This window comes from Ranitomeya variabilis, chromosome 4 (assembly GCF_051348905.1).
Source record: "Ranitomeya variabilis isolate aRanVar5 chromosome 4, aRanVar5.hap1, whole genome shotgun sequence".
Taxonomy (NCBI): Eukaryota; Metazoa; Chordata; class Amphibia; order Anura; family Dendrobatidae; genus Ranitomeya; species Ranitomeya variabilis.
The window spans coordinates 291,525,598-291,548,494 of record NC_135235.1 but is presented as its reverse complement, the minus strand read 5'-3'; positions in this window follow the sequence as shown (position 1 = coordinate 291,548,494).

Below are 22,897 nucleotides of genomic sequence, written 5' to 3'. Positions count from 1 at the left end.
GTTTAAAAGAAGTGACCGCTCCATTTTTGTGGCGTGTTCCACTAGGAAGCCCGAGTGTTTTTTCCAAATGTTTTGTTCATTTTGTTTGTTTTTTTTACTATTTTTTTCTTCAGTATTTAATAATTAAAAAAAAAATTCTGTCAAGCACCAGTAAAAAAAAAAAAGTTAAAAAAAATGCTAAAAGAAAGCTAAAAAAAATGCATATGGAGGTAAAAAACAACAAAATGCCATACCAATGAAAAATGGTCTGTTATTTTTCTCATGTTCAAAAAACAATGGATGTCTGAATGAGTCCTAAAGGAAAGTTAGGTGACCCTCCGTGCCCACCATAGATGGGCTGTAATATTTCTGCAAATTTTTATAAGTGAATGACGTTTTCTACAGTGAACCAAAAACGGACTCAAAAATTAAAAATAAAACTGACGGATGAGACCGGCCATTTTCTGTATAGCAAAAATGACGTCGGAATCTTTTATGGTGTCTGGTCGCCCATCCTAGACAAACGTATAACAAAAATCCGCCGCACTTTATTTTTACTTCGATTTTGCCACCTGTTTAACCAGTTCATCAACAGCTGCACCTGCAAAATGAAAAAAATCCCCTCTGCAATAGTTAACGTTCCCGAATTTCCAGCATTCGACCTTCCCCCGTAGGATATAAGTGCAGTGTATTTCGCGTGGGTCTGCACCGAGAGGTAATTAGCAGTTCAGCTGAGCTAATTCCCTATTCAGCAGCTCCAAGACAAACAGTATACGCTGGCTCTCACCAAGACATACCTATACGCACACTCACCTCTGTGTTTGCACAGTGCCAGCCTGACCCTGCCAAGAAAAATACAAACAGCAAAATGCTTCTTCAGGTTAAGAGGTGACCCTGGAGAGTTGGGGCCGGCCAGCAAATCGCACACTAGAGTCCACTCATCAGCGGGTAGAAAGAGCGGCTCTGTTCTGCGCTCCAAGGTCTCAGTCATATGCGAGGAAATCTATACAAGGAGTCTTGTATAAGACGTTAGGCCCACGGGGGAATAGAGCCAAGAGAGATAGACAGCACTTTACGGGGCCAAGGAAGTTTAAATCCTGTGGTCTCTTATGTATAAAAAGAAAAATTGTAGGCTTACGTTTTTGAGAAGAGTATTAGAAAAATTAAGTTAAAAATAACACCTGCGTTGCGGTTTCAGTCACACTTGCAGATGATGTGACTCGCATTGGAACAGCTGTGCAAACAATCAGGTGGTCCGGAGGAATGTGGTTTTGGTTGGTAAAGCATCCCCTGGTTACCTTGGCCTGTCCTCTTCCACTCTCCGCAGGTCCGGAGGCTACTGATGAATGAACCATTTTAACCTGAGAGTCGCGGACCCTACAGGGACAATGTCTGTATGATGTCATATGTATGTTGAGGGGCCGAGGAGCATTGGAGAGTGTTTAGCAATGAGGACGCACTATGTGGAGAATGGCATAGCACACCAATAAGGTTATCCGCCATTGGACTAAATGACAAAGGTAATGGAGCCAATGGTGGACAGTGGTGTCAGGGCCTGTAAGTGAAACAGATTACTCAAAGCAGGGTCTACCTCTGGGCCCGTTGCCCTCCACATGACTGATGCTGCCAATCACTGGCCTCAGCAGTCTCGTGATGCATGCGATCACCAGTAATGAGGAAAGTGATGATCCAAATGTCTGGTTAAGCAGTTTATAAGTATAGCTCAAGAAAAGAAAACTCTCATACAGGATTATACAGGCCATTCTGCTATAGATTTTCAAAGCAAATACACCAGCCTCATCAAGTCTAGTGCCTGTACATTTTGAGTTGGTGTTTTGATGAAATATACTCGTGAGGTATATTGAGAGCACTGTTGGAAAGTTTTCACGGCTCATCATGCCCCATTTTTAAAGTCACTCCCTCCAGGTCCAGGCCCCTTAATTGGATGGTGGCACTCCATGAAAGAACAGATCATCCCAGAGTCAGGCACTGGGAACCTTCTGGAAATTCATGTGTGCAAGGAGGTTTACAGGGGCTTTAGGTGTCTCCTAGGGAATTTGTTGACTTTCACATGAGTCCTGGAGGTCTCCTTTATTATAAAAAGCTCCCGGATGTTCTTGGAGTTTTGGCAAGTAAGACTTCAAAGTGACCTACCATCCTGAGACCAAAAAGTGACTATACATTTCTTGCGTGTAGCCACCCGTTGCCATTAGCTGATCGGCGTTGCGATCCTCATGCTTCCAAGTTGTCCGCCGCAGTGGAATAACCACAGGAAAATCACGGAACACCGATCTGACCAAAGGAGGAAAATGAGAGATGCCATGGTGGGTGAGAAGTCTATAGCCACTTTTTAGTCCCAGGGTGGAGGATCACTTTGCAAGACCCAATCTGGCCTGGAAAATTTTGAATGTGGAGTCTTGCTGAAATTTGTCCTGCCGTCGAATTTTGAGGGCCATGAACAAAGTCTTTTAGATGATGTCTGATTGCATCATTTATCAATATGATGGATATTAATGATCCTGGTGGATGAATGAGACTTGTCCATTGAGGGATGAAGCCTTCGTTTTCTTTCGCACAGATGTGGACGCTTATTGAAAGCCTGTAATTATAAACATGTGACATCAGATTTGCCCACATCTGATCATTCATACATTCATCTATTCATAAGCTTAGAGGAAATGACACATGGCCATAAATCTGTGCATTACACAAGGGAAAGGAGGACGAATAGGTTGTTTGTTCACACCTGATACTGTTATGCAGCCCAGCAACCCCGGCTACTCAGTGCTAATTAGGCTGCAGATGCTCTCAAGGATCATGAGAAATGGAGGTTAACGGTAGAAATAATGAATGCTTAGATCTTCCTCTTGCTACAAAAAAGGGAGGTTCAAAAAAAGAACAATTTTGCCCAAATTTAATTTTCAAGCCTTCTCAACCGGGCAATTTTTCATGTTTGCACTTTTGCTTCATTCCCATGCTTTTCCAGGAGCCGTAGCTTTTCCATTTTTTAACATTGGATATTTTTTTTTGGAGGATGAGTTGTAGTTTTGAATATTTTACCACTTAATGTACTGAAAAAAGATTGAAAAAAAATGCCAAGTGGTTTGAAGTGGTGAGGAAGACACAATTCCGCCATGATTTTTAAGCTTCCTCACAATAAGATTCTCCAGGTCAGCACAATGACAAAGATAAGAAACCTACAAGGTTTTTTTTTATACATATATTAGTGGTTAAATATTGAGTCATATAGATAATTTAATGATCTCCTTTGACCCAGCTCCAGTCTCCTGAGCCCATTTCCTACACTCTGTAGACAAACATACAACCACAGTAGTAAAAAAAAACAACTATGTTTACTTTTTTATACTTTTTAGTAAGGGTAGGGACACATGCGGGGGGGAGAGGGGGTTGGCTTTTAAAATAATAATAATATAATTAAATTACACTTCTAGAGATTCATCTCAATAATTTTCCAAGTTTAATTTTTATAAATTGTACTAGTAGTTCCCAAATCTGCAGAGCCATGCACAACTGAAAAAGGGACAGGACCATAATTCTATGTGTCCATGTTTATCTTTTTCTGAATCTGTGTAGTGTGTTTGGGCCTGTATATGTGTATACTGTATATTACATGTGTGGAGTAGTACAATGTCTCTGTAGTTTCATGGGTTAGAGCAGAGGTCCCCAACCTTTTTTGCACCAGGGACCGGCTTTAAGCAAGACCAGTTTTCCATGGCCCGGTGGGGGTGGGGCAGGGGCGGGGCTTTGGTCATATGGGGGTGGGGTTATGGAGGGATGGAGCTTAGTGCATACTTATCATATAATTATGACATTTATAATGAGAATGTGATTCAAACTGATTCAATGTGATTCAAACTTATAAAGCTGTGCCTTATATATAGTGCTCTGCACCGTTGCCCCATAGATGCTCCACATAAAGCTGTGCCTTATATATAGTGCTCTGCACCGTTGCCCCATAGATGCTCCACATAAAGCTGTGCCTTATATATAATATTCTGCACCGTTGCCCCATAGATGCTCCACATAAAGCTGTGCCATTGCTGCTGCTGCTGCTGCAATAAAAAAAAAAAAAACACATACTCACCTTTCTTGCTTGCAGCTCCTCAGCGTCCGGTCCCGGCGTCTCTCTGCACTGACTGATCAGGCAGAGGGCGGCGCGCACACTATATGCGTCATCGCGCCCTCTGACCTGAACAGTCAGAGCAAGAGGACGCGAAGACAGAGCGGCGCCCGGCGTGTGGAACGAGGGAAGGTAAATATGTAATACTTACTTGCTCCCGGCGTCCCGCTCCTTCCCCCGGACAGCTGGTCTCCGGTGCCGCAGCCTCTTCCTCTGTCAGCGGTCACCGGCACCGCTGATTAGAGAAATGAATTAGCTAGCCGCGGACCGGCTGAAAAACCCCAACGGCCCGGTCCTGGTCCGCGGACCGGCGGTTGGGGACCTCTGGGTTAGAGTACGGACACTGGGCGATCACTACCTCATCCACTTGTAGATCGTTCCTCCTTCATCTTTCTCCACCGTCACTTCTTTCTTTGCTGAACCTGTGATGTCTTTATTATCTTTACAGAATGAGATTACCCTAGAATTCATCGGTAAACTCATTTTAAATGGGAGTATTCAACTCTTAAGGTACCGTCACACTAAACGATATCGCTAGCGATCCGTGACGTTGCAGTGTCCTGGATAGCGATATCGTTGTGTTTGACACGCAGCAGCGATCAGGATCCTGCTGTGATATCGCTGGTCGTTGATTAAAGTTCAGAACTTTATTTGGTCGTCAGATCGCCGTGTATCGTTGTGTTTGACAGCAAAAGCAACGATACCAGCGATGTTTTACAATGGTAACCAGGGTAAATATCGGGTTACTAAGTGCAGGGCCGCGCTTAGTAACCCGATGTTTACCCTGGTTACCAGTGTAAAATGTAAAAAAACCAAACACTACATACTCACCTTCGCGTCCCCCGCCGTCCGCTTCCTGCACTGACTGAGCACCGGCCATAAAATGAAAGCACAGCACAGCGGTGACGTCACCGCTCTGCTGTTAGGGCCGGCGCTCAGTCAGTGCAGGAAGCGGACGCCGGGGGACGCGAAGGTGAATATGTACTGTTTGTTATTTTACATTTTACACTGGTAACCAGGGTAAACATCGGGTTACTAAGCGCGGCCCTGCGCTTAGCAACCCGATGTTTACCCTGGTTACCAGGGGACCTCGGCATCGTTGGTCGCTGGAGAGCGGTCTGTGTGACAGCTCTCCAGCGACCAAACAGCGACGCTGCAGCGATCGGCATCGTTGTCTGTATCGCTGCAGCGTCGCTTAGTGTGACGGTACCTTTATGTCATTTTCTGAGCTTCTCTCAGCTGATTTATGACCACATCAAAGTGCTGTGGTTTGTGATCATAAATAAGCTGATAGGAGCTCAGTAAAAGACAGATAAAGGCTTCCAAGTTCTCAGTCAGAACGCACTCACTGGCGGATTCTCAGTTTATCTCATTCTGTGGTCTGCAAAAGGAAATAAACAGCCTGAAAAGCCAAATGGTGCAAACATTTTTATCAAACCCAATTGCAAAAAAATTTTTTGGGACCTTCTTGGGTGATCTATTGAAGTCCAACATATTCTTCTTTCTCATAACATCTTTCTTTGGAGGAAAATCAAGAAAACGCTCATGTGCATTACATAGTTGACCTATCCCATCAAAATTTGGGGATTCAGTAGACTTTCCTCTTAATTCTCCAAATGGCTTAATTCTCCAAATTCTTAAATCTCCAAATGGCTGTCATATACCGACCACCGGGCTCAGCCATTGCCTTCATCGACCAATTCTCCACCTGGCTCCTTCACTTTCTCTCCGCTGACATCCCCACCATCATCATGGGTGACTTTAATATCCCTACTGACACCCGCCAGCCTGCAGCCTCCAAGCTACTGGCCCTTACTTCATCCTTTGGACTCACCCCGTGGTCCTCCACAGCCACCCACACAGACAGACATACACTAGACCTCATCTTCACCCGCCTCTGTTCCTTATCTAATCTCGCAACCTCTCCCTTCCCCCTATCTGACCACCATCTACTCACCTTCTCATCCTTGTCCTCTTCACCTGCCCCCCATGTCCAGCCATTACCACATCAATGCAGAAACCTTGCACATCTAGACATTCACAGACTCTCAGACTCTCTCCTACCCCTGTCCTCCATATCTTCACTCCACAACACGGACAGCGCCACAGCGTTCTATAACTCCACTCTCACATCAGCCATAGACTCAGTTGCCCCTCTCATGTATGGCAAAGTGCGACGAACCAATAGGCAACCTTGGCACAACAATCTCACAAAAAAACTTCGACAAGCATCCAGGGTTGCAGAGCGACGTTGGAAGAAAACACGCCTTCCAGACGACTTCACTGCTTTCAAACAAGCTACATTTGACTTCAAATTAGCCCTCACCTCTGCTAAACAGACCTATTTCACTAACCTTGTATATTCACTATCCTACAAACCAAAACAACTGTTCAGCACATTTAACTCCCTCCTTCACCCACCACTGCCACCTCCAACTCCCCTCATCTCCTCCGAGGACTTTGCCACCTACTTCAAAAACAAGATCGACCAAACAAGGCAAACCCTAACTGTTCCACCACCCCAACCACTCCATATACCAGACCTCTGCCCTTCCCTAATAACCTCCCTCTCCAACATCACTGAAGAAGAGCTTACTGGCCTCTTTTCCAACTCACACCTCACCACCTGTGCACTTGACCCCATCCCCTCCCACTTGCTCCCCAACCTCACTAACATGCTCATTCCAGCCCTAACCCATCTCTTCAACCTATCGCTATCTTCTGGTACCTTCCCCTCTGCCTTCAAACATGGCACCATCACACCCATCCTCAAAAAAACTAACCTTGACCCAACTGCTTTGCCCAGCTACCGCCCCATATCACTGCACCCGTTTGCTTTAAAACTCCTTGAGCAGCATGTCCATGCTCAAATTTCCTCCCACCTCTCATCTCTCTCCTTGACAACCTCCAATCTGGCTTCCACCTCCACCAATCCACCGAAACTGCCCTTACAAAAATTACTAATGACTTACTCACAGCCAAAGCTAACAGACAGTTCTCCATCCTCCTCCTTCTTGACATGTCCTCTGCTTTCGACACAGTCGATCCCTGCCTACTGCTACAGATTCTTTCTTCCCTTGGCATCAAAGACCTTGCCCTGTCCTGGATTGCCTCATACCTTTCCGACCGCACATTTAGCGTTTCCCACTCCCACACTTCCTCCTCATCCTGCCCTCTCTCTGTTGGAATCCCTCAAGGCTCTGTCCTAGGGCCCCAACTTTTTTCCATCTATACCCTTGGCCTAGGGCAACTCATAAAGTCTCATGGCTTTCAGTACCACCTGTATGCAGACGACACTCAGGTCTACCTCTCTGGCTCAGATGTCGCCTCTCTTCTGTCCAGAATCCCGGAGTGTCTGTCAGCCTTATCCTCCTTTTTCTCCTCTCGCTTCCTAAAACTCAATGTAGACAAAACCGAACTCATCATCTTTCCCCCATCATCCCTACCTGATCTATCTATTATGGTAAACGGCATCACCTGAAATCCGCTGCCTCGGGGTAACTCTCGACTCTGCCTTGTCCTTCAAACCGCACATACAAACTCTTGCCACCTCCTGTCGCCTCCAACTCAAAAATATTGCCAGAATCCGTCCCTTCCTCACCCCACAATCTACTAAGACTCTTGTGCATGCCTTTATCATCTCCCGCCTCGACTACTGCAACACCCTCCTCTGTGGCCTCCCCACTAACTCTCTTGCACCACTCCAGTCTGTCCTCAACTCTGCTGCCCGGCTAATCCACCTCTCTCCTCGTTACTCCCCTGCTTCTCCCCTTTGCAAATCCCTCCACTGGCTCCCAATTCCCCAACAAATCCAGTTCAAACTACTAACACTGATCTACAAAGCCATCCACAACCTGTCTCCTCCATATATTTCTGAACTAATATCCTAATACCTTCCCTCACGTAATCTCCGATCCTCCCAAGACCTCCTACTCTCCTCCACACTTATTCGTTCCTCACACAACCGCCTCCAAGATTTCTCCCGAATATCCCCCATCCTCTGGAATTCCATGCCTTAACATGTCCGACTATCTACCACCCTCGGATCCTTCAGACGGAACCTGAAAACCCATCTCTTCAAGAAAGCCTACAGCCTGCAATAACCATTCTGCCGCCTCGCCATCGCCAGAGCAGCCGCCTCACCACCACCAGAGTTGCTGCACCTCCGACCTTCTGTCTCTTCCCCACTATCCCATAGAATGTAAGTCCGCAAGGACAGGGTCCTCTCCCCTCTGTACCAGTCTGTCACTGTAAACTTGTTTACTGTAAATGATATTTATAACCCTGTATGTAACCCCTTTCTCATGTACAGCACCATGGAATTAATGGTGCTATATAAATAAATAATAATAATAATTCTTGGGCAAAGCCTGGTACAATGTTGTCTCTTACGTGTTGAATATTTAGATGTGCCAAACATTGATAAATCTGTATTCCTAGGAACTCTCGGTCCCGACTATGGACCTGTCCAAATATCCTGGAAATAACCCAAAAAATGAGTAAACCACTCTTTTGTCAGGTGAGATTATTTTAAAGATTACCATAGGACATGTGCTGCCGATAATATTCTATGGATACATGATGATATTATCGATCGTTCTGCGCACATAAAATGTTTGTCGCCCAGTAAACAGATCAACAAATAACTGTCAACCAATTCACAAATAGGCGGTTGGTGGTCATTTAATGGCCTGGATTGGCTCTTCTAAAGGGACCATAGAGCTTTTTTCTATTTACAAATGTCTCCATCACAAATTCCATTAAAAGGGAAAGAATTCAGGGCTATTTTCCCAGTCAAAAAAGACAGGCAATGCAAAAAAATACAAGTAACCCCATCTAAACTCGGTGGGTTTCGTTGTCACGGATCCGACGATGTGTCATGGTTTCTATTAGAATCCATAATGACAACTATATGATTTCTTTTTTTTGTCCTCCCTTAATTCTAGTTGCTCGAAAACCCCAAACCAAATCAAACCCTCTGCTGAAGGTAAAATCTATGTCCAAAACAAAACCTAAAAAACAGAGATAAAATGAGAAATACAATTCGCGGTCTGCCCACATCTCAGCTGCCAACTGGCTCTTGGTCTTGATTTACTGTGTCCTTGTGGAGAAGATACACCGCCGAGGAGGCGGAGGAGGAGGCCATAACCTTGAATGTCTCAATGGTGTTTACCAAAGGATTCCAGTTGTAGAAATTATATAACATAAAACTTCCCGATCCTGTTTAGTTATCTGGCCTCTTCAGTTTCCTCAATATCTGGAGTGAAGTCGTTGTTTTCTGATTATTAATATTGTTGTTAGACAGTTTTGGACGTGAATGGAGAAAACAAAAATATGGGAAAAACATAGAATTTTATCAAATTTCTCTTGTGAGTTTTAAGTGCAGATTTTTAACACAGACTTGGATTAGATTCGGAAAATCCACCCGTAAAAATCACATCTACTCTGCACATGACTGTATCAATAAAGTTTTGTTAAAGTCAAATAACGGGAAATATAAAAAACAAAGCAGCTTTATTTAAAACATAACAAACCAAGAAAAGAGAAAAAAGCATCAAAAAAATTCAAGTGACCTAATTTATATAGTAGGTGCAGAAAATCTGCCATATCATAAACTCCCAAAATGTTTATTGTGTGAAACGTAGCTTTTGTTACCTGGGTTTTGTTTCATTTAGTTTTTGAGTGTGTTTTTATTGTGTTTTTGACGCTGGAGTTTTTTGTTTCTTTTTTGTTGTGTCGTGTTTTAAATTAACGCACATGCGATATTTTGCGCCTTTAATACAAGGCTACGGGGAAAATCCACTTATGAAGTGCAACATACCCACAAGAGAAATTGATATGGTTTCAAAATCGAGAGAAGGGAACGGTCTGTAACCCCTTGGGCATTATGTTGGGGGTCCACACATTGCAGATCGCTGCCGTACATGCTCGGATATCCTTACGTCTGTGTGATGTTCCTGCCCCATCTGGATAGCAGACACGTCCCAGCGCAGTTCTGCACCGATACAAGAAGCAGGATTTGTCTCTTTATTTGTTACGTGATCGCTTTAATTTTGGAACTTTAGGAACAAATCCCAGATTTTCGGTCATTGGAACGAGACTGATGATTTTTTTTAACCCTTTTCCCAGAATAAAATCCTAATTATGAGTCAGAGGTAGAGTCACTGACCTGATCCCGGCAGTTCACGTAATGTTTGTGAGACTGATGTGACCCGTCTACGTCTCAAAGTAACGCCGAAAAAAACCTTATGGGTCATTAATTCTTAAATGGGCTTGTAATAACCATTCAAAGGGGACCGAATATTAACACATGGGGGCTTCAGTGAAAGAAATATTTGCGGTATTGAGCACGCTCTTTCCCATAGTGTAATTTGTCATCCAAAGCTGCTTAAATGAGGATATTGGAAAAAATATATATATACTGTATATATATAATGACATCCCTCTTTTATTCCTACTGGAAATATATGAATGACTGCTGGATATTACTATTCAGGGGCGTGTACCTACACAATCTGATCCTGACCAATCAGTGCTGACATGCCTGACATGCCCCTTTGGAGGTAACACCCAGTTGTCAATTTATTAATAAATGTTTAGGAGTAGTAACAGAGGAACGACGCAAACTAGAAAGATCCAGATTTATTTTTACACGGGGAATACAGGTCCTCTTATAACATTCTGGCAGCCTGCAGCTGCCACTAGGGGGTGCTCACTACACACCTCACTCAGTATAAACCCAAACACAAGGAGCGCCCCCTAGTGTGGTTATCTGGTAGTGCAAAACAGGGGCATCTCAGGGGCTCGTGTGACTGAGAAAATACATTCTTATTGCGGAGTATGCTTTAAGCAAAAAATATTTTGTGATACACTCGGGGATTATAAGCAAAATAATATAAAAAAAAATAGTTTTTTCATCTGTCCCTTTAGGCATCACCATCCCACAAAAGTCTGCCAAGAAAGTAATTTTTAATAGATAAAAATCCAATCAGGTGACAAAGTGGGCACATCCAGACATTTTACAGTGTGAATAATTTTTCTCATATTTCCTGTAAATAAAAAAAAAAATTTATGCATCTCAGGAATCTTGATTCGTTTTCGTTCTTGGCACAAAAACCACTTGAGTCAAATTTGGGTCCATGCCACCGCGACCGCCAACCGCCCTGCGTACAGGAGGGCACTGGCAGCGATACATTTACACAGGCAGCGGCTATTCCCCGGCGTCCTCGGCCGATTCCATAGGGCAGCCGGCGAAATACTGAGAACATGGTCTCACTTCTAGTAAGCCCTTCCAGGGTAAACAGCAGGGGGCTCGGAGCTTCTGCTCCGTATGTACAGTACATGCAGCCTGTTCCATGGAGACAGGCGATTTCATGAAGTCTAATTTTGTGAGCTGAACACTGTGGTTTTCTATGAAATAAAAATATATTTAAATGGAAGCTTTATTGGCCCGAGGAGAAAGCGTCACAATCTCGCCGCCCCACCGGATCACGTTACAGAATGGGAGGTGGGAGAGGACATCAACAATGGAGCCACTGAGGCCGAGGAGGAGTTAGATGGCGACGGCTTCTGTGGTTGTGGCGGAGATGGCTCCCTATACAAACACGGGAGAAATGATCAGGATGATGTATGGTCGCAGTAATGAAGGCTTGCAGCCCCGGCACATACGTTCAGTACTGACGCTCGTCCGCCCTACTGACGTATAACCCATTATGTGAGGGGAATTGATAGCCGGTTTATATAACGCTTACTCTCTGATTTTTTTTTAATAAACCTACAGTAAATCACAGCAGCCTGTCATAACTTATCCCACACAGCCCGTTACAGCCGCACCTCAAACATTTTACAAGAACTAAAACTTGGTACCTCACATTAATGGGGTCATTAAGATGAGGGGTCCAAACCACAGGAAGCTCCGCCACGGGTGAAAGAAAATAGCTCTCATGATATTTTCATTTTATTAAATTCGGCTCCCAAGAAATTTTTTTTTTTTTTTTTTTTTTTAAGAAATGAGCTTTTCTATAGTCGCAGCCCTGGTACGGTGTTTAATCCGGACCTCCATGGCAACCTCGACCCTACAAGTGAGGAGAAGCATCTAAGCATCACTACGCGTCATGACGTCGCAGCGCCAAGTAAGATCCAGAGGTGATCAGGATGGGGGCAGAGGCTGCGCGGACTGAGGTAAAAACTGGCTGCGGGAGAGGACTGGAAAAAGTGACAGACTAGGGCAGCGCAATGTGCCGCTCGGTCCTCTAATATTCCCTCCGTTGTCACACTCCAGTCAGACTATTTTGGGGGTACATCTTATTAATGGTAAGGCTATATGCATATTAAGGGTTTGTTTTTTTAGGTGGTCAAAATTAGGAGTTTTCTGTGGGTTCACGCTGAGGTGTTTTGCTGAATTTTTGGAGCATAAACTCTACAAAAACCAGGTGACATTGAAAAACTACAAGTTTCGATTAGATAGTCGGGCTATGTGCACACACAACCTCTTTAAGGCTGCTTTTACACTTGCCGTGGTTTTGCAGCCTGTTTTGCAGTCCCAATAGATTTCTATGGAGCCGCAAAAACGGGACGCAATAATTTCATGGTGCGCAGTGTGTCGTATGGCCGTGAGGGCCGTATTTACGGCCATGAAAAAATATCGAGCTGTAATCTACTATATAATTGTCTAAGGGTCACTTCCGTCTTTCTGTCCTTCTGTCTGTCTGTCTGTCACGGATATTCATTGGTTGCGGCCTCTGTCTGTCATGGAATCCAAGTCGCTGATTGGTCGTGGCAAAACGCCCACGACCATTGCCACGACCAATCAGCGACGTGCAAAGTCCGGAAGAAAATGGCCGGTCCTTACTCCCCGCACTCAGTGCCCGGCGCCCGCATACTCCTTCCAGTCACCGCTCACACAGGGTTAATGCCAGCGGTAACGGACCACGTTATGCCGCGGGTAACGCACTCCGTAACCGCTGCTATTAACCCTGTGTGTCCCCAATTTTTTACTATTGATGCTGCCTATGCGGCATCAATAGTAAAAAAAATGTAATGTTCAAAATAATAAAAAAACAAAAAACCTGCTATACTCACCCTCTGTAGTCCGCTGAGCCGCTCGCGCAGGCCGCCAGGGCCGTATTTAGAGTTTCTGCTGCCCTAGGCACTTTTCGTGCTGCCTCCCCCACTGGTCAGTATGACTAATGCAGACACTGTCGGCAGTGACTTGGGCTACTTTCACATCAGCGATTTTTACCATTCGTGGCCGATCCGGCAGTTTTTCTGCATCTGCCACGTAACGCATCACTTACGGCAACACTGCGTTCGGTCTCATTCATTCCCTGTGGGACTTGCGGACATGTGCCGCACTTGCAGTTTTGCCGCGATCCGATAAATGCGGTACTTGCAGCAACGGAAAAAAACGCTGCTAGCAGTGTTTTTTTGTCTCATCGTAAGTGTAAAACCGCAAGTGCTGCACATGTTCGCAAGTCCCATAGGGAATCAGTAAGGGGTCCAAAATCTATGTATATGCCCATGTAGCTCTTTCAAAGACAATTCCAGCAATATTTTTACATGTTCAGTCCATTCATCTGAAATCAGTTTGCATACATATGCAAATGAGGGAGTAGATCTGTTACTCCAGCTCTATACCCCCTCAGTGCTGTATTATATAGTATATAACACAGCCACATAGTATATAGCACAGCCCACGCAGTGTATAACACAGCCCACGCAGTGTATAACACAGCCCACGCAGTGTATAACACAGCCCACGCAGTGTATAACACAGCCCACGCAGTGTATAACACAGCCCACGCAGTGTATAACACAGCCCACGCAGTGTATAACACAGCCCACGCAGTGTATAACAGCCCACGTAATATATAGCAGTATAGGCACCATATCCCTGTTAAAAAAAGAATTAAAATAAAAAAGTTATATACTCACCCTCCGGCGTCCACCGAAGCTGTCCCGATGCGCGTGATGCTGCCGCCAGCTTCTGTTCCCAGTGATGCATTGCGAAATTACCCAGATGACTTAGTCATCTGGGTAATTTTGCAATGCATCACTGGGAACGGAAGCTGGCGGCAGCATCGTGCGCATCGGTGGACGGCGGAAGGTGAGAATAGCACAATTTTTTAATTTTTTACTTATTTTTAACATTATATCTTTTTATTATTGACGCTGCATAGGCAGCATCAATAGTAAAAAGTTGGTCCGGGATGGGGCGACACACTGGCACTGACAGCTCCGCACACACGTACAGCTCCACACAGACACACACATACATACAGCTCCACACACACACAGCCCCACACACACATACAGCTCAGCGCACACACACACATACAGCTCCGCTCCTTGCACACACACATACAGCCCCACACACATACAGCACCGCACAGACACACACAGCACCGCACATACACACACATACAGCTCCACACACATACAGCTCCACACACATACAGCTCCACACACATACAGCTCCGCTGCTTGCACACACACACATACAGCCCCACATACATACAGCACCGCAGACACACAGCCAGCTCCGCTGCCAGCCAACACACACATAAAGCTCTGCTGCCCGCACACACACACATACAGCTCCGCTGCCCGCACACACACACATACAGCACCACACACACATACAGCACCGCACAGACACACACATACATACAGCTCCGCACACACACACAGCTCCGCACACACACAGAGCTCCACACACACACATACAGCACCGCAGACACACATACATACAGCTCCGCACACACAGAGCTCCACACACAGACACACACATACAGCTCCGCACACACAGAGCTCCGCACACACAGACAGCTCTGCACACACAGAGCTCCGCATACAGACAGCTCCGCACACACAGAGCTCCGCATACAGACAGCTCCGCACACACAGAGCTCCGCATACAGACAGCTCCGCACACACAGAGCTCCGCACACACACACATACATACAGCTCCGCACACAGACACATACATACAGCTCCGCACACACAGAGTTCCGCACACACAGAGCTCCGCACACACAGACACACACATACAGCTCCGCACACACAGAGCTCCGCACACACACACACACACATACAGCACCGCACAGACACACATACATACAGCTCCGCACACAGAGCTCCGCACACACAGACACACACATACAGCTCCGCACACACAGCGCTCCGCACACACACACACACACATACAGCACCGCACAGACACACATACATACAGCTCCGCACACAGAGCTCCGCACACACAGACACACACAAACAGCTCCGCGCACACAGAGCTCCGCACACACAGACAGCTCTGCGCACACAGAGCTCCGCGCACACAGACAGCTCCGCGCACACAGAGCTCCGCACACACAGACAGCTCCGCGCACACAGAGCTCCACACACACAGAGCTCCACACACACAGAGCTACACACACACAGACAGCTCTGCGCACACAGAGCTCCGCACACACAGACAGCTCTGCGCACCGAGAGCTCCGCACACACAGACAGCTCCGCGCACACAGAGCTCCGCGCACACAGAGCTCCGCGCACACAGACAGCTCCGCGCACACAGAGCTCCACACACACAGACAGCTCTGCGCACACAGAGCTCCGCACACACAGACAGCTCTGCGCACCGAGAGCTCCGCACACACAGACAGCTCTGCGCACACAGAGCTCCGCACATACAGAGCTCCGCACACACAGAGCTCCGCACACACAGACAGCTCCGCGCACACAGAGCTCCACACACACAGAGCTACACACACACAGACAGCTCTGCGCACACAGAGCTCCGCACACACAGACAGCTCTGCGCACCGAGAGCTCCGCACACACAGACAGCTCCGCGCACACAGAGCTCCGCACACACAGACAGCTCCGCGCACAGAGCTCCACACACACAGAGCTACACACACACAGACAGCTCTGCGCACACAGAGCTCCGCACACAGACAGCTCTGCGCACCGAGAGCTCCGCACACACAGACAGCTCCGCGCACAGAGCTCCGCACACACAGACAGCTCCGCGCACACAGAGCTCCACACACACAGAGCTACACACACACAGACAGCTCTGCGCACACAGAGCTCCGCACACAGACAGCTCTGCGCACCGAGAGCTCCGCACACACAGACAGCTCCGCGCACACAGAGCTCCGCACACACAGACAGCTCCGCGCACACAGAGCTCCGCGCACACAGAGCTCCGCACACACAGAGCTCCGCACACACAGACACACACATACAGCTCCGCGCACACAGAGCTCCGCACACACAGACAGCTCCGCGCACACAGAGCTCCACACACACAGAGCTACACACACACAGACAGCTCTGCGCACACAGAGCTCCGCACACAGACAGCTCTGCGCACCGAGAGCTCCGCACACACAGACAGCTCCGCGCACACAGAGCTCCGCACACACAGACAGCTCCGCGCACACAGAGCTCCGCGCACACAGAGCTCCGCACACACAGAGCTCCGCACACACAGACACACACATACAGCTCCGCGCACACAGAGCTCCGCACACACAGACAGCTCCGCACACACAGAGCTCCGCACACACAGAGCTACACACACACACACACAGCTCTGCACACCAGCAGTGGCAATGATTGCTCCCAGGACCCAGATAGTGAGTGAGGGTGTATTATACCCCACCCCCACCACTCACTCTCTGGGTCCGTCTGCCGGGAGGAAAGATCAAACAGATATCATACATTCAGGGCTGCTGTGTTTGCACGGCTCCTCCAGCCTCAGGCACTACAGGAAGAAATGAGGCTGAGGAGGAATGTGAGGGAAGAAGTGAGCACCGTGAGGTGAGTCACAGACAGCCGTGCAGCAGGCAGCGCGCGGGCAGGAGCAAGGAGGGAGATCGTTACAGACAGTCACAGAGACAGTGCACTACTTACTACTGTGCATGTACTGCTCTACTGTCTGCGAGTCCTCCAGCTCCTGGCCAGCAATGTGCGAGTCCAGGACAGGACACAGGGTCGGCACACAGGGCGCCGCCGCTCCACCTCAGCAGTCACATTCCGGCCGGTACCACCAGTGAGGCTGTGAGCAGGGGGTCAGTGAGGTCACTGTGAGGGGGAGTAGGGAGAGTCGGCACCAGCACCACGTGTTCTGGCTGCCGCTCTGCCGCCCCCTGTCTTCAGGAAGGGACCCACAGAACTAGTATTCAAAAAAAAAAAAAACCGAAAAAAAAAAAAAATACACTTGCTCAGGTGCCGCCCCCCCGCCTGTCCCCGCCCTAGGCACGTGCCCTCAAGTGCCTAGTGGCAAATACGGCCCTGCAGGCCGCCATCTTCTGTTCCCGGCGATGCATTGCGAAATTACCCAGAAGACTTAGCGGTCTCGCGAGACCGCTAAGTCATCTGGGTAATTTCGCAATGCATCCTGGGAACGGAAGATGGCGGCCGGCGCGAGCGGCTCAGCGGAGCTTCGGTGGATCCCAAGCGTCGGTAACCGCTTCCTGGATCCAGGAGCCAACGGAAGGTGAGTATATAACTATTTTTTATTTTAATTCTTTTTTTTAACAGGGATATCATGCCCACATTGCTATATACAGTGGGGCAAAAAAGTATTTAGTCAGTCAGCAATAGTGCAAGTTCCACCACTTAAAAAGATGAGAGGCGTCTGTAATTTACATCATAGGTAGACCTCAACTATGGGAGACAAACTGAGAAAAAAAAATCCAGAAAATCACATTGTCTGTTTTTTTATCATTTTATTTGCATATTATGGTGGAAAATAAGTATTTGGTCAGAAACAAAATTTCATCTCAATACTTTGTAATATATCCTTTGTTGGCAATGACAGAGGTCAAACGTTTTCTGTAAGTCTTCACAAGGTTGCCACACACTGTTGTTGGTATGTTGGCCCATTCCTCCATGCAGATCTCCTCTAGAGCAGTGATGTTTTTGGCTTTTCGCTTGGCAACACGGACTTTCAACTCCCTCCAAAGGTTTTCTATAGGATTGAGATCTGGAGACTGGCTAGGCCACTCCAGGACCTTGAAATGCTTCTTACGAAGCCACTCCTTCGTTGCCCTGGCGGTGTGCTTTGGATCATTGTCATGTTGAAAGACCCAGCCACGTTTCATCTTCAATGCCCTTGCTGATGGAAGGAGGTTTGCACTCAAAATCTCACGATACATGGCCCCATTCATTCTTTCATGTACCCGGATCAGTCGTCCTGGCCCCTTTGCAGAGAAAAAGCCCCAAAGCATGATATTTCCACCACCATGCTTTACAGTAGGTATGGTGTTGGATGGATGCAACTCAGTATTCTTTTTCCTCCAAACACGACAAGTTGTGTTTCTACCAAACAGTTCCAGTTTGGTTTCATCAGACCATAGTACATTCTCCCAAAACTCCTCTGGATCATCCAAATGCTCTCTAGCAAACTTCAGACGGGCCCAGACATGTACTGGCTTAAGCAGTGGGACACGTCTGGCACTGCAGGATCTGAGTCCATGGTGGCGTAGTGTGTTACTTATGGTAGGCCTTGTTACATTGGTCCCAGCTCTCTGCAGTTCATTCACTAGGTCCCCCCGCGTGGTTCTGGGATTTTTGCTCACTGTTCTTGTGATCATTCTGACCCCACGGGGTGGGATTTTGCGTGGAGCCCCAGATCGAGGGAGATTATCAGTGGTCTTGAATGTCTTCCATTTTCTAATTATTGCTCCCACTGTTGATTTCTTCACTCCAAGCTGGTTGGCTATTGCAGATTCAGTCTTCCCAGCCTGGTGCAGGGCTACAATTTTGTTTCTGGTGTCCTTTGACAGCTCTTTGGTCTTCACCATAGTGGAGTTTGGAGTCAGACTGTTTGAGGGTGTGCACAGGTGTCTTTTTATACTGATAACAAGTTTAAACAGGTGCCATTACTACAGGTAATGAGTGGAGGAAAGAGGAGACTCTTAAAGAAGAAGTTACAGGTCTGTGAGAGCCAGAAATCTTGATTGTTTTTTTCTGACCAAATACTTATTTTCCACCATAATATGCAAATAAAATGATAAAAAAAACAGAAAATGTGATTTTCTGGATTTTTTTTTCTCAGTTTGTCTCCCATAGTTGAGGTCTACCTATGATGTAAATTACAGACGCCTCTCATCTTTTTAAGTGGTGGAACTTGCACTATTGCTGACTGACTAAATACTTTTTTGCCCCACTGTACTTGGGTTGCGCAATATACAACGTGGGCTGCGCAATGTACAACGTGGGCTGCACAATATACAACGTGGGCTGCGCAATGTACTACGTGGGCTGCGCAATGTACTACGTGGGCTGCGCAATGTACTACGTGGGCTGCGCAATATACTATGTGGGCCGCACAATGTACTACGTGGGCTGCGCAATATACAACGTGGGCTGCGCAATATACTATGTAGGCTGCGCAATGTACTACATGGGCTGCGCAATGTACTGCGTGGGCTGCGCAATGTACTGCGTGGGCTGCGCAATGTACTGCGTTGGCTGCGCAATGTACTGCGTTGGCTGCGCAATGTACTACGTGGGCTGCGCAATGTACTACGTGGGCTGCGCAATGTACTGCGTTGGCTGCGCAATGTACTGCGTTGGCTGCGCAATGTACTGCGTTGGCTGCGCAATGTACTGCATTGGCCGCGCAATGTACTGCATTTGCTGTGCAATGTACTGTGTGGGCTGCGCAATGTACTGCGTGGGCTGTGCAATGTACTGCGTGGGCTGCGCAATGTACTGCGTGGGCTGTGCAATGTACTGCGTGGCTGTGCAATATACTACGTGGGCTGTGCTATACACTACGCATACATATTCTAGAATACCCGATGGCATTAGAATCGGGCCACCATCTAGTCTTTATATAAAGACCAACATTGATATTACCGCCATATGGTCAATGGTAGATACCAGTCCTACAGAACTTATAAGTGGTTACTGCACAGTTACAGATAATGATTTACTGCTGACGATCTTTCTGATGGAATTGTTCACTTTTCTCGTCGGCCCAGACCGACATGACAACTTCTTCCAGCCAGGACTCATCTGCAGAGAATACAACAAAGACACATTTCACTTCTCATATTCCAGCCATCACCATCTATTCCCAACCTGCACAAACTCCTCATCCTGCTGATACCCCAATACTGAGCCGCTGCTGGCATATGTGTCCCTATTACTGCACCTGATACCCCAATACTGAGCCGCTGCTGCCGTATGTGTCCCTATTACTGCACCTGATACCCCAATACTGAGCCGCTGCTGCCATATGCGTCCCTATTACTGCACCTGATACCCCAATACTGAGCTGCTGCTGCCATATGCGTCCCTATTACTGCACCTGATACCCCAATACTGAGCTGCTGCTGCCATATGCGTCCCTATTACTGCACCTGATACCCCAATACTGAGCTGCTGCTGCCATATGCGTCCCTATTACTGCACCTGATACCCCAATACTGAGCTGCTGCTGCCGTATGTGTCCCTATTACTGCACCTGATACCCCAATACTGAGCCGCTGCTGCCATATGCGTCCCTATTACTGCACCTGATACCCCAATACTGAGCTGCTGCTGCCGTATGTGTCCCTATTACAGCACCTGATACCCCAATACTGAGCCGCTGCTTCCGTATGTGTCCCTATTACTGCACCTGCTGTGTAGTTCTCTGTGCTCTCTAAATTCTAAAGCAACCCTCTAGAATATAGTAATGCTGGGTGCAAGTGCCCTAGAAAACAGTGCCCACATTTTTCTCCCTAGAAAGTAATATTGCCCTGTGTGCCCCTTTGACAGTCACAGTAACCTGAGTTCCCCTATATCAATAAGTACCCACTTTACATTTAATAATGTCCCAAGTCTCCCCCTGTACAGCTCCCATATACACAGCATGTTACTCTCTTATACCCAGTACAATGCCCTCTCACTGTATATATACTGACCCCTTAGTATCCCCGTCACTGTAATCTCTACACTGTATTATAGCCCCTAGATAACCTCCATATAGTATAATGCACCAGATAGTCATCAATATAGTATAATACATTCCCCATAGGCCTGTATAGTATAATGCACCCCCATAGGCCTCCATATAGTATAATGCACTCCCCATATGGAGACTCTATATAGTATAATGCACTCCCCACAGGCAGACTATATATAGTATAATGCACTCCCCATAGGTAGACTCTATATAGCATAATGAATGAACTGTCCATAGGCCTCTACATAGTATAATGAACCCTCGATAGGCAAACTGTATATTGTATAATGCATTCCCCATAGGCAGACTCTATATTGTATAATGCACTCCCCATAGGCAGACTCTATATAGTATAAGCAGCCCCCCATAGGCAGATTCAATATAGTATAATGCACTCCCCATAGTAAGACTCTATAGTATAATACAGCCCCCCATAGGCAGACTCTAATATAATGCACCCACTTAGGCCTCTATAGTATAATGCACCTCCATAAAAAAATGAAAAGACAATACTCACCTCTCTTCCTCCTGCTTCCTCCGCTGCTCCGAGCTCCGGCACATCTCTGGACAGCGGGCGCCGAGTTGTGACATCATCGCAACCTCTGTCAGTGTCTGTGTCAGTGACGTCAGATGCTGAGAGGGGGATGATGGGAGAGGGACCGTAAGGCCGGGGTCACACTAGCGTAGAATACGCCCGAGTGCTATGCGAGAAAACATCACATAGCAATCGGCCCATTGTATGGGGCAGCTCACATCACCGCATTTTTTCTCGGGCATATTCAGTGTGCGAGTAAAATCTCAGCATGCTACTATTGTACGCATATATCATCCGAGTCTCGCCAATGCAAGTCTATGGGTGTGAGAAAAACTCAGACACCATACGGACCATCCGTGTAGCTTGCAACAAATACGCACACACTTGCCTCATTTCAGCCCATTGAGCCAACTGTATCTGCATCCAGCCGGTCAGAGGAGAAAGAGTAAGGACAGAGGAAAGAGATGGGACAGAGGAGAGGGAGAGGACAGAGGAAAGAGATGGGACAGAGGAGAGAGAGAGGACAGAGGAAAAAGATGGGACAGAGGAGAGAGTAAGGACAGAGGAAAGAGATGGGACAGAGGAGAGAGAGAGGACAGAGATGGGACAGAGGAGAGAGAAAGGACAGAGGAAAGAGATGGGACAGAGGAGAGAAAGGACAGAGGAAAGAGATGGGACAGAGGAGAGAGTAAGGACAGAGGAAAGAGATGGGACAGAGGAGAGAGAGAGGATAGAGGAAAGAGATGGGACAGAGGAGAGAGAAAGGACAGAGGAGGGAAAGGACAGAGATGGGACAGAGGAGAGAGAGAGGACAGAGGAAAGAGATGGGACAGAGGAGAGAGAGGACAGAGGAAAGAGAAAGGACAGAGGAGAGAGATGGGACAGAGGAGAGAGAAAGGACAGAGGAAAGAGATGGGACAGAGGATAGAGAGAGGACAGAGGAAAGAGATGGGACAGAGGAGAAAGAGAGGACAGAGGAAAGAGATGGGACAGAGGAGAGAAAGGACAGAGGACAGAGATGGGACAGAGGAGAGAGAGAGGACAGAGGAGAGAGATGGGACAGAGGAGAGAGATGGGACAGAGGAGAGAGAGGACAGAGGAAAGAGATGGGACAGAGGAGAGAGAGAGGACAGAGGAGAGAGATGGGACAGAGGAGAGAAAGGACAGAGGAAAGAGATGGGACAGAGGAGAGAGTAAGGACAGAGGAAAGAGATGGGACAGAGGAGAGAGAGAGAGGATAGAGGAAAGAGATGGGACAGAGGAGAGAGAAAGG